The sequence below is a fragment of the Rhincodon typus genome, chromosome 2, assembly GCF_021869965.1.
Source record: "Rhincodon typus isolate 14 chromosome 2, sRhiTyp1.1, whole genome shotgun sequence".
NCBI classification, from domain to species: domain Eukaryota; kingdom Metazoa; phylum Chordata; class Chondrichthyes; order Orectolobiformes; family Rhincodontidae; genus Rhincodon; species Rhincodon typus.
The window spans coordinates 113,416,573-113,429,536 of NC_063333.1; positions in this window are offsets into that span (position 1 = coordinate 113,416,573).

The following is a 12,964-nucleotide window of genomic DNA, read 5'->3' on the forward strand; positions in this document are numbered from 1 at the left end:
AAGGATGCAGAAGAAATTTAAGAATAGTACCAGAGATGAAGGATTTCGGCTAAGTGCACAGACTGGAGAAACTGGGTTTGTTTTCCTTACAGTACAGAAAATAATGCAAGGATTTGATTAAGGTGTTAAAAATTGTAAGGGGATATGATTTAGTAAATGGAGAGAAATTGGGCAGAACATTACAGGGGTCAGAGCAATGTCGTGAGATGTGTGGCTGAATTGGATGGGAAGTCTGTTCTGGCCCATCATGACGTCAAGAGCAACTGGCGCTATCTTGAACTTTTCATCAGCAGCTTGTAATACACAATAGCTCACCTCGTGTGCCCAGAGCATCTTGGAAGAAATTCATTCTCCCCTTCAAGCAGCAAAGGCACTGGCACGGTGATACCCATCATGTCCATCTCAGATTCTGAGATTCTTCAACACTTGACAGAGAGGGAGAACGCGTGCGTTCTGGAATAGTCAGAAAGACAGTCGAGGAGCCAGTGCTCCCACACTGTTTGCAACTTTCATGTGGTCCACGTGCTTGCTCATGACTGTTGCACCTACCCAAACTTTATACATCACTGGACCATGCCTCTTACCCATGCAGGGGTATTCCAGTGGTTCCTACACGAAACTTCATTGCTTGAAGCAAACGGTCTCTCTCACTTAGCAGAGTCTTGTGTCCGTAATTGGCATTCCTGCTACCATTTCACCCTCTTCCCCAAGTCCGGGAAGATAAAATTTAACCGGGAGTGGAGTCTTCTCCCCATTAGCATCTATGCTGGAGCTTCCCATTGCATGAAGGTGGGCCATCTGATCAAATAGGCACCGGGACAGTTTGGTATATGGAGAAGTTATAGATGGTTTCCTTACAGAGCTGTCCTTATATGATGACTACCATTCAACTTTAGGAAATATTCAGCTTTCCTGCTGGTAAACAATGGCCCATTATCTACAACCAACACTTCTGGGAGTCCGTGCATTGCAAAAGATGTGTGCAGTTTCCTATCGTCATCCCCATGTTTGATGAGTGAACTAGGCACATAATGCCATTTTGAGTGGGTATCCACAATGACTAAGAACATTGAGCCCATGAAAGTACTGGCATAGTCGACATGTAACTAAGTCCAGGATTTACCTGGTCATTCCCACAAATGTGGGGGAGCTGCTGATGGTAATTTTTGTCTTTGTTGATTTTCTGGACACCAACACCGCCATGTCTGCGTTGAATCCTGGCCACCATTTTTACCAACATTTTCATTTTGGAAACCTGGATGACCGTGGAGGAATTCAGCCAGTATGTGGTGGTGACCTTTGCTCAGGACTATCACTCTTGCTTCCCATACGAATACCCTATCCTTTACTGTGATCTGGTCTCTCCATATCCAAAAGTGATTAAATTCTGGTTGTGATAGCCCTTTGGTTTCCCCCATCACTACCAGGTGTTTTTGTTTTGCCAGGACCGGATCTTTCTGCTTCAAAGTCTGATATTGTCAGCTGTTACTGGAAGCGTGTCCAGAAAATTTAAAACCATTACAGACTCTTCCAGTGGTGTATCTGCCAGCAGGAGACAGTTCAATGCATCCGCATTTGCTACTTGCCCTCCCAGATAGTGTTCCAACTTGTAATTATATGCACTTAGTGTTAGAGCCCACCGCTGAATACGGCCTGAAGCTATGGGCAGCACTGCCTTGTCCTCTTTAAGTAGATCTGCTAAGGGTTTATTGTCCATTATTATTACAAATTTACACCTGTAAAAGTATTGGTGGAACTTCTCAATTCCAAACATGACCAACCTTCCTTCTCTGTCTGGATATATTTACGCTCTACATTAGCCAAAGTTTTGAATGCATACACTTTGGGTGTTCCTCTCCATTGGGCTGCCTATGATCTAATATTACCCTGATGCCATATAGGGAGGCATTGCATACTAATATAGTTCTCACTTGAGATCATAGTGTGCCAGCACCTTACACACATTTTCCCTTCCAAGGAGGACACCAGTCTGCGGGGAAACATTTAAGGACTTCCACATCATCAAGATAAATGGTGACCTGGGATAGATCTTGTGAAATGTTCTCAGTGGTCCACACAGGTTGACAATACCCCACAATGACAGTCTCATATATTGGTACAAACCCTTATGGGCATTAATTGTAGCATACCTCTGGGAAATGATCATCTATCTGCAATTGCAAGTATGCATGGCTCATGTTTAGCTTTGTGAAGGACCGGTCGCCTGCAAGCTTTGCTTAAAAATTCCAGAGTGAGATTGGGTATTTATCCAGCTGCAAGTGGTTTACCATTTGTTTATAATCCCCACAAAGGCGAACTGACCCGTCAAGCTACATAAATCGGTACAACCAGTTCTTGCCATTCTGCACACTAGACTGGTTCGATGCCTCCTTTGCTTTCCACCTTTCTGATTTCTGCCTCTATTTTTGCCCGTAAGGCAAACAGCACTGGGCCGGCCTTGCAGAATTGTGGAATTGCCTCCTGGTCCACATATAAGATGGCCTTGGCTCCTTGGATAGTCCCTAGACCTTCTTGAAATACTTCCAGGCATTTCATTAAGACTTCACTCAAGCAGCCATTTTCTAATGGAAAAATGTTGAGCCAATCTAGGTGAATCTTTCTCAACCAATTTCGCCCATCAAGCTTGTGCCCAAGCTTTTTACAACAGTCAGTGATAAATCAACCAACTGCTTCTCGTAAGAGATCAGAACATGAAGTTGTATATTTAATCTGTAAAAGGATCCCCAGTGCAGGTCTCAGTCTAGCCAGGGTCTTGCACGAATGTTAGGGCTGGAGTCCAGAGTGAATTTTGTTAAAGGCTGTTCTGCGATCACTGAAATGGCCATCCCAGTATTGACCTCCATTGAAACCAGGTGACCATTTAATCAGATGTCTATTTTGATTGTTCTGATTTGGATATTGCTAAGCAATTCAACTGTTTCAAACCAGATGTAGGTGGACTTTCCACGGTGTGCACTCTCCTAGATACCGCCCTATGAGTTCTCTTACTCAATTTAGATCTAGTGGGACTCTTTTGCTGTCTCGAGTCTGCATACCGGGAGCAACTGCAATGGCTTGCCAGCCTGGATCCTGAAGAAAATTTTAACCATTTGGCCAAGGCTTCACTTTGCTTGGGAGTTTTGCTATGGGCTGACCTAGAGTCCCTCTGTTCAGGTTATGTCCTGAGTGAGGCTATGAAATTGCCTTCACTGAAGTGATGTTCCCCAAGCTTAGTCAGACTGGCGGGAGTGTCCATTTCCATTGGAATACCCTACAACTCATGTTCCGCTCGCCACATTTTCCAACGATAAAGCCAGTTGTAGTGCCTGTTTGATATCCAGTTGGACTTCAGCTAGTAGACACTTTTGAATGGTGACATCATTAATCCCACATGCCAAATGGTCCCTCACCATCTCACTAAGGGTTAAGCGAAAGTCACATGCTTCTGCCAGTCGTCTTAATCAAGTCAAAAATCCCGATACGGATTCCCCTAGTTCCCAAATTGCTGAATAAAACCAATAGCATCTCAGAATGAGTGAAGGTGAGGTATGGGGTCATAATATTCTCTAAAACCCTTCAAGAGTTGACAGATTTTGTTAGTGTCGGGTACCTCGGAGAAAGTTAGGCTCCTAATAACTGAAAAAGCCGCAGGTCCACAAGCTGTCAGGAGATTTACTCATTGGTTTTCATTTGCCCCAATGTCATTTGCCAAGAGAAAAAAAACCACACTGTTTCTATATACTGTGCCTAGTCTTCAACAGCAAGATCAAACACGTTGAGCTTCCCAAATACTGACATGACACCAGAAATGCTTATCCTAACTCAAAGATGACTTTTGTGAGAGTGAATTTCTTTAGAAGCACGTTTTTCTCTCATCATCGCCAAAATAACTCCAGAGGCTGGTATCCTATCACTAACTCTTCCTTTATTTGCATGCGGGAAGTCCTTGAGACTGATCCAGCTTCCTCAGTCAGCTCTCAGGGTGAGCAGAACCTCTGATGCTCCTGTTTATACCTGTCAGCCAGGGCTCTCTGATTGGACCAGAGAATTACCATAATCAGGGAACTTATATTCTATGGGGTATACCTGGTTGACCTTGTTACAACCATTGCACATTAGCTCACACCTGCTCCATATGCCTGCAGCTTAGGCAAAAACATTACTTGTGCAGCAAGCAAGGAGCAATGTCTCAAATTGCGAGGGAAGTGGTTCTCACTGTGGTCCATGGAAGCAGCCATTAGTCAGGGGGTCCCAGCACAGTAAGCCAAGGGCAGTCTACAACATCGGTCCAGGGGACTGGCCACAGTCAGGTGTCTGGTTGGGGTGTTCTCAGTCAGGAAGTCTCTGCCTCTGCAGCCTGGGGAGTACGTCACAGTCAGTCCTGTGACTCCATAGTTGCCAGTCCGGGCAGTAGAACCAATGTGGTCAAAGAGATGTATAGCTACCTGGGTACAAAAAGACAGAAAATGCTAGAGAAACTCAACAGACCAACCATCATCTATGGAGAGAGAAACAGAGTTAACATTTTTTGAGTCTGGTGTGACTCTTCTTCAGAGTTTAGAGCGACTCGATCCATTATGGATAGGACTGCAGCATCCACCGATATATTATCTTTAATGGGAAAGAACATTGCAAACAGATCCTTGGAAACTGACCTGTGGGATCCCTATTCCCTGGCCATCCTAAAGTATTACCTCCTTTGTGCGTAGCTACAAACATTGCTGGACAACTCATTGACAGCCACACAGCTGTGCACAGAAGCCATGAAACAGTAGGGATGTTGCACAAGGAAGTCAAAGTTGTCTGCATGACCCAATGCCATGTATATGCTCTGTTCATCTTGTTTCCTTTTAATGCATTAAGGATTACAGCACAGGCGTCCATCCATGGAACCTTGTCTGTGGCCATGAAGTAATGTGGATTCTGTAACAATGCCATTCAGCCCTACACAGAGAGACTAACAACCAGATGTACAATTAAAACCTGTAGGTTTATCCAAAAATTCAAATAAACTTAAACCATTTCAGCAGGTCTTCTTCTTGGTCTCCCACCCATTACATTTTAGTATAGTTCCTGGTAATGTAATTGGGTTGACGGAGCTGCTCAGTAGTGGAGACTGTTGGCCCTGGAGGCTTGTTGAGGCAACCCAGAGAGCATTTGTGTCTGGATGGGCCAGATATGCCAATGATCTTCTTGCCAGATGTGTGGACGCTCCTTAGCGTGAATTTCCAAGTGTCAGCAGGGGGCAGGCAGGGTGAAGGTGCAGAGTCTGGCCACTTCTGGAGCGTACCAAGAAGTGACTTCTGAGGGGCTTGAATGATATTCCTCCTCCAGATGGGTGCCTCCTGACACTGCCTGGTCTCCTCATGAAGATGGAGCGCCTGGAGTGAGGGCCAGATTCGCCATCCCCTGTCATCAAGTCTTCTGTCCTGAGGATCAACGCTTAAGACAATGGAGTTCAGATGTGTGTGTGCCTCTCCAGTAGACCCTGAGGATTCTGGGTCTGGTTCTTCGTGGCAGCAGACAGATGTTCACATGATTTGCTGCAGCTTCTGGGAAATAAGAGTCATTGCCTGCCACATAATTGCTGCTCCTGTTCTGCCCTGTGCTTGTGGACAATTCCCGGATTGCCATCACCACAGGGACCTCTCCTGCATCAGGCTGAGCAGGTTCCTGGTCTCCAGCAGTCCTCTGAGTGCTAGGTGGCCAGTAGTGTTTCTTCCACAGTATGCTATGGAGCTATCACAGTGATTTGCCCTCCAACTGTGGTCCACACTGTTGAAGCCTAACACCCAATAACTGTCAGTATCTGGGCTTAAGGGGTATAGCAGGAGGCAGCCTTGAAAATGGTTCCTTTGAAGCCTCAGTACTTTCATCCTTGGAACTCCAGGGAGGTGGCTTCTGGGTGAGCTGACCATTTCACTTTGGAGATGGTAGACATATAAGACAATAAAAGAGAAGAAGGCATTGCGACAAATGATGTTCAATAAATGAGATTGACAGCAGGCTTAATGTGCATGTTGGACTGGAATGAAGAGTGGTACTTACTTGTTTGGCAGCATATGGATGTCTCTGCATTCCAAGGACCTGACCAAGTCTTTCGTGATGGTCAGAATTTTCTCCTTGTAGGGAGTGAGGAGCCGAATGTCAGGCACACCCCACCTCCGTGGCCTCATTCTACCCTGTTGTAGACTGTCTTCTTCTGTAATGAGAAAAGGGATTGAATGAGGTGAAAAAGTGGGTTGCAATCTGTTAGTCCTAGTCCAGATGGTAGAAAGGTGGTGAGGTGTTCCAAGGGAGTGAGGACGCAGTACAGAGGCCATTCGGCATTAGTATTGAGGGGGTTGTGGTGGTTGAGAGTAAGTGAAGAAAGATGTTGCAGACAGTGAAAGCGGAAGAGCCTAAGCCTTGGTGGGAAGTGAGTGCAGTAGCAAGGACAGAACATGTGTGAGGCATCAGAGAGAAGTGTGTCACTTACTCTAGTGGAGCAGATAAGCTAATTGACCCTCTTATGGCACTGACTGAGGCAGTGAACTCAGACCAGGCTGCCAGGGCCTGGTTGCAAGGTCTCTTCTGCTAGTCCTCCAGGAAGGGCACTCCTCTCGTTTGCACCACCACATCCACCAGGACCTCCAAGTCCCTGCTGGAGAATCATGGTGCCATCTCCCCCTTCTCTACCAACTGTCTGTCAACTAGCACACCAGCTTCAAAATGTCAGAGTTCACCCAGTGCACAGCGGCCATTTGACAATGGTACAGATGTAAGTGATACTAGACGTCCATTGAGTAGCGAAATGTTCTGTGGTAAGATGGAGTTGGAATTGTACATAAAAGACATCAAAGGGGCATGGTAAGTAATTAATACCTGTTTGGTAAGATAGGACAAGAAATTTTTCTAGGCCTCATGGTGAAAACCTCTCCAAAGACTCAATACAACCTGGATTTAGCCAAAAATGTGTAAAATTCAGCCCATTGTTTCCATCGGCAGTGAAGTCAGTAAACAAGGGATAGTGACTTCAAAAACTGGCAACAAAAGTCAGGAAGAAAATTTAGAGTTTTGTTTAAATATAGAAAATTGTTAAGATCTCAAATTCACTCACAAAAGGAATGGCCGAAGCCGATTCAATAGCAATTTTCAAAGTGAAATTAGATCCATAAGGACAGGAGTGGAAAGTCTGCATTCTTTGTTAATGAAAGAATCACAGATGTGAGGATGGTTGTTATACCAGAACAATCATTAAGTGAGGCCACATAGGTTAAACAGCAGAACATAAAATAGGCAACAAAACTGTTAGGACTACACTGCAGACCCCCATTTAGTCACAAGGAGATTGAAGAGCAAACATACAAGAAATTAGTTGAGAAGTACAGGAACAGTAGGAAAGTAAAAGGTAAGGCATTTCAATTACCTTAATAATAACTGGGATTAATTCAGTCTAAAAATTAGTGTGGGTGCAAAATTCTTAAAATGCGTTCAATAAAACATTTTTTTAGGCAGTACGGAGCAAGCCTAACTAAAGAAGGAACAATTCTGGACTTAGTTTTAGGGAATAAAGCCATACAAATGGAAGGGATATCAATGGAAGAGCATTTTGGTGGTTCAGAATATTTATATTTCCACAAAGATGAATAAATACAAAAAGAACAAGGACCTATTAAAGACAAAAGGGAGAGGAGTGGATAGAAATGTGCTAACAATAAGGGACTCTGTAATTAGGAAGATATATAGTGTCATCAGTTAGATAAGATATTTGAAAGGGAGGAGTTGAATCCAGTTATCTTGATCCATGTTGGAACAAATGACAAAGTTAGGAACAGGAAGAAGGTCCAGCCGAAAGGGTATTGGGAAATAGGTTCTAAATTAGGTTCTAAATCAGAAAGCAAGATCTCAAGCTCTGTGTAAACTGGCATAGGAGTAGGCAGATCAAGAGAATCAATGAATGGCTAAACATCTGTTCTGGGAAAGAGGGTTTCCTCATCATAGGACACTGGCTCCAGTCTGGGACAGGAAGGAACTGTACAAATAGGATAGGTTTCACCCTGAACTGGGATGGCATGCACACCTTATTGGAAAGGGAAAGCAGTAAAGATGATGGAGGCTTTAATCTGGTAAGATATGGGAGTGATCTACAAGAAATTGAAGCAGCCTAACTGTAAAATGTAAATAAAACATGGCAGAAGGACATAAGAAACATTAAAGGCACCGATGACAAGAGAATTAATAGTGGTTGACGGAGGTCAATCATCTCAGTCTTAGGACATGACAGCTGGTATTCCTTGGGGTGCCCTAAGCCCAAACATCTTCAGCCACTTCAATGATGCTCCTTCTATCATAAGATTAGAACTGGGAACAATTGTGAAATATTGCACAATGTTTAGCACCATTTATTCCTCAAATATTGAAGAATACAAGTGTATATGCAGCAAGACATGGACACCACCTGGGTTTATACTTATGAAAGGCAAATAACAGTGATGCTACAGTTGTTCCCTTTTGTGATCTTCTTGAAAAAGAGAAAATCCCACCCCTATACCAGAATTCTTTATCACATAGGGCTGTTGAGGCTTGGTCATTTAATATATGCAAGGCTGAAACAGAAGATTTTTAATCAGTAAGAAAGAGTCAAGAATTATGAGGATTAGCCAGAAAAGTGGAGTTGAAGATTATCAGATCAGTCAATGATCTCACGGAGTAGTGGAGCAGACTTGGTGGCTGAATGGCTTACTTCTGATCCTATATCCCCTACTATTAACATTTTGGTGTTACTATAAATCAGAAACTGAAGTGGAGCAGCCAAACAAATACTGTGGCTCAAAGTACAGGTCAAATGCTAGGGAATTCTGTGTAATTAACTCACCTCCTAACTCCCCAATGCCTGTCCATCATCTACATGGCACAAGTCAGGAATATGATGAAATACTCTACATTTACCTGGATGATTTCAGCTCCAATAACACCTAAGAAGTTTAACACCATTCAGGACAAAGCAGCTGCTTGATTGGCATGCTATCCACCACCTTAAACATTCACTCCTTCCACATCAATGCACAGTGGCAGCAATGTGTATCATCTACAAAGACAGATTTCAGCAACTTACCAAGGCTCATTTGAGAGCACCTTCAAAACCCAAAACCTCTACCACCTGGAAAGACAAGGGCAGCAGATGCAAGGAAGCACCACCATCAGCAAGTTACACACCATCTTAACTTTGGAGCTGCATCACCATTCCTTCACTGTTGCTGGATCAAAATGCTGGACCTTTTTTTCAAGGATCGCATCAAAGATGGACAATAAATGCTGGACAAGCCATTAATGCCCATATCCTGTGACGATATTTTAGAAAGATAAATAGAATTATTGTTTAAAAAGATTAAACAAATAGGAAATAGTAATTAAGCAGCAAGGCTATAGAGTCCATATGAATAGAGATAAAATATAATAAAGAATCAATCTAATTAGTGCAGTCTACAGACCAACTAATTGTGGAGGGAAGGTGGAGGAAAAAATGTGCAAAAAGCATTCAGGAATTGAGTGAAAAACAAAACAACAGCCAAGATGATATCAACTACATTAATTGAATACTAATATAAATTGAAAAGAAGAGGTAATTAAAGGCGATAATGGGAATGAGTTCCTATAATTTGTACAGGTCTTTTTTTAAAACATATTGAGTTAGAAGGAAGATCACCAATGTGCTTCAAAACAATTCTGGAGAAGGATGATGAGAATAAAGCTAATAGATTGGAGAAAAATGGATTTTGTGGGGTTGAGAATATAACAGTGCTACAGAACAATGGAAAACATTTCAAATGGGTTCAACCGAGTGAAGGAAAAAGTAGTCCACAAAACTCCATGAATGGAATAAGCCATAATAAAACAGTTGCATATTTGGAAAGATTAATAAATTATATACATAGAGAATAGAGGAGTACATGATAAGAGAAAATAAGAAGAGGAGGTTAGGAGTGAAGTCAAAAAACAAAAAGGCAGAAAGGAATTACAGAATTATCAACCAACATAAAAATATAAAGTACTTTACAGGCTTATCAACAAACAAGTCTAGGCTACGATGGGAATAGCAAGTGTTAAAGAGTAGAAAGTATAGCACAGCAAGTGCTGACAGTGAGATGACAAATATATTAAATAATTATTTTACTTTTATAGTACCAGGAAGTTAGAACAGATAGACATGACATTAAATTGTGAGATGGGTAACGAGATAAGGGCATTTAAAATAAAATAGTGGATACACCTAATAAATAAAACAAATCTCAAGGAGGTAGCAGAGGCATTACTACTCATATTTAACAACTTATTAGAAAAAGGTGTGACAGAGAATTGCCACATAGTCAACCTAATTTATATATTTAAGAAGGGGGTAAGAACATGTCTATAATGGTATGGACCAGTCAGCTAAACGTTATTTTTCCTACTGATGGAATCGCTACTGGAAAGGTGAAAATGGAACAACTTATGGAAATGCAAAATATAACAGCAGCACTCTAGCCAAGCTCTTATTGGCAGTCATGCTAACTGAAATTATAAATGATTCTTACTTCTCAGGCAAAACTATCTCTACTTTCAAAACTGCCATATTAACAATCTCCATGATTAAAAAGAACTTTAACATATCTGTCCTTGAAAACCATTGGAAGTAAAAAAGAAAATTAGTCACGGACCAAAGTCTTTGCACATGCTGTTATTTCTCAGGCCTACTCTCACCTTTACTGCAGCTCTATGTTCCAGCTCTGTCACAGCACCAAAATCAAAAAGTAACAAACAACAATCCTCTGTTACTGATTGATTGATTTATTGTCACATGTACCGAAATACAGTGAAAAGCTTTGTTTACGAGCGGTACAGGCAGATCACGGCAAGCAAAGGATGTACAGATCAAAAAGACTTAGAGGCATCCAGGTTACATTGCAGGTTATATTATTTGAGGCTCAAGTCCATTCAACTGTCTGATAATGGCTGGAAAGAAGCTGTTCCTGAACCTGCTTGTGCATGTTCAGGCTTCTGTATCTTCTGCCTGACAGAAGAGATTGTAGGAGGTCATTAGCGGGGTGCGATGGGTCTTTGATGATGTTGGCCACCTTTCCGCAGCAGCAAGCCATGTAAATAGAGTTGATGATGGAAGGTTGGCTTTCATGATGGTCTGGGCTGTGCACACCACCTTCTGTAGTTTCTTATGGTCCTGGGCAGAGCAGTTGCCATACCAGGCCATTATGCACCCAGACAGTATGCATTCAATGGTGCATCTGTAGAAGTTGGTGAGAGACCTTATGAGCATGCCCAATTTCCTGAGCTGCCTGAGGAAGGAGAGGCATTGTTGTGCCTTCTCGACTGTCACATTTACGTGGGAAGTTCAGGACAGGTATTCAGTTATCGTCACTCCGAGGAACTTAATGCTCTTCACTCTCTCAATCTCAGTTCTGTTGATGTAGATGGGGCATGTTCTCCTCCTTTCTTTCTGAAGTTGATGATCAGTTCTTTAGTTTTGCTATTGTTGAAAGACAGATTGTTTCCATTGCACCATGTCACCAAGCCCTCTATCTCTCTTCTGTATTTTGACTCATCAGTATTAGATATCCGTCTCACTACAGTGATGTCAACAGTGAACTTGTAGATGACGTTCATTCGGGATTTGGCAACACAGTCGTAAGTGTACAGGGAGTACAGTATGGGGCTGAGGACGCATCCTTGGGGGGGCTCCAGTGTTGAGTGTTATTGTGGAGGAGACGCAGTTATCTATCCTCAGTGATTGCGGCCTATGGGTCAGAATGCTGAGGATCCAGCTGCAGAGGGCAAAGCCATGACCAAGGTCACGCAGTGGTACATTATCCTTCCTTCTCCTCCTCAACATGTCTGCAACATTTGATGTTGTCAACCAAAGCATCTCCTTAGTTATTCACAAAAATGGGACACAATCAAATCAGAAAAGACTTCCTTCTTCAGAAAACAGAAATATGAGGGATGACCAAATCAAGACTTTTGAAATTATGAAATGGCTGGATTAGGTAGATAATGAGAAGTTATTTCTATGTGTAATGTAATCCAAAACCAGTATTAAAAATAAAAGATTATTACTAATAAATCATACAAGGAATTCAGGACAATCTTCTTAACCTGGAGAGTAGTCAGAATATGGAATTTGTCACCACATCAAGTAATTGATGTGGCTAGTATGGAAGCATTTCAGGGGAAGTTAAAATAAAATTGAAGGAAAAGCAGATTTTGGTTAGACTAAATAGCATGGGAGAAGCTTTGTGTCATACAGATTACCATTTGGACTAAGTGATCTTTTTTCTTCTAACATTAGAAACAAGGAGCAAACGTACAGCATTCTGCCCCTCGAGCCTGCTCATTCATTTAATAAGATCACGGCTGATATGATTTTAACCTCAAATCCACATTCCAGCCTACCCAGATAACCTTCTGCCCCTTGCTCACCAAAAATGAATCCACCTCAAATTTAAAAACACCAAAGGCACTTTATCCACTGCCTTTTCAGGTAGACCGTTCCAAAAACTCTCAATTCTATGTGAGGAAAAAAAAAATTGCCTCATCCCTGCTTTAAAAGAACAACGCTTTATTTTTAAATAGTGATCTCTAGTTCTAGATGGTCCCATTAGAGAAAACACTGTCCCCCTCCAAATCTACACTGTCAAGACTCCTCAAGATTTTGCTCTGCAACTTCTGGAGAATTTTATGAATGACATATTCTTTGTTTCAGTCTTACCCTTACTCTTTCAATTATAGCCAAGTTAGCTCTAACAATGGCTTTTCTCCATTGTGCATTGTCATCTTCAGAGTTTAAGGATTCATCTTTCATTTTCCTCTCCTCTTCAATATGTTCCTAGCAACACCATTCACAGTGAATCTCCACATGCACACTGATATAATAATGAGGTCTAGATGCAAGTCTCCAACACCTGCTTCTCATGACCATATCACTGCTTCT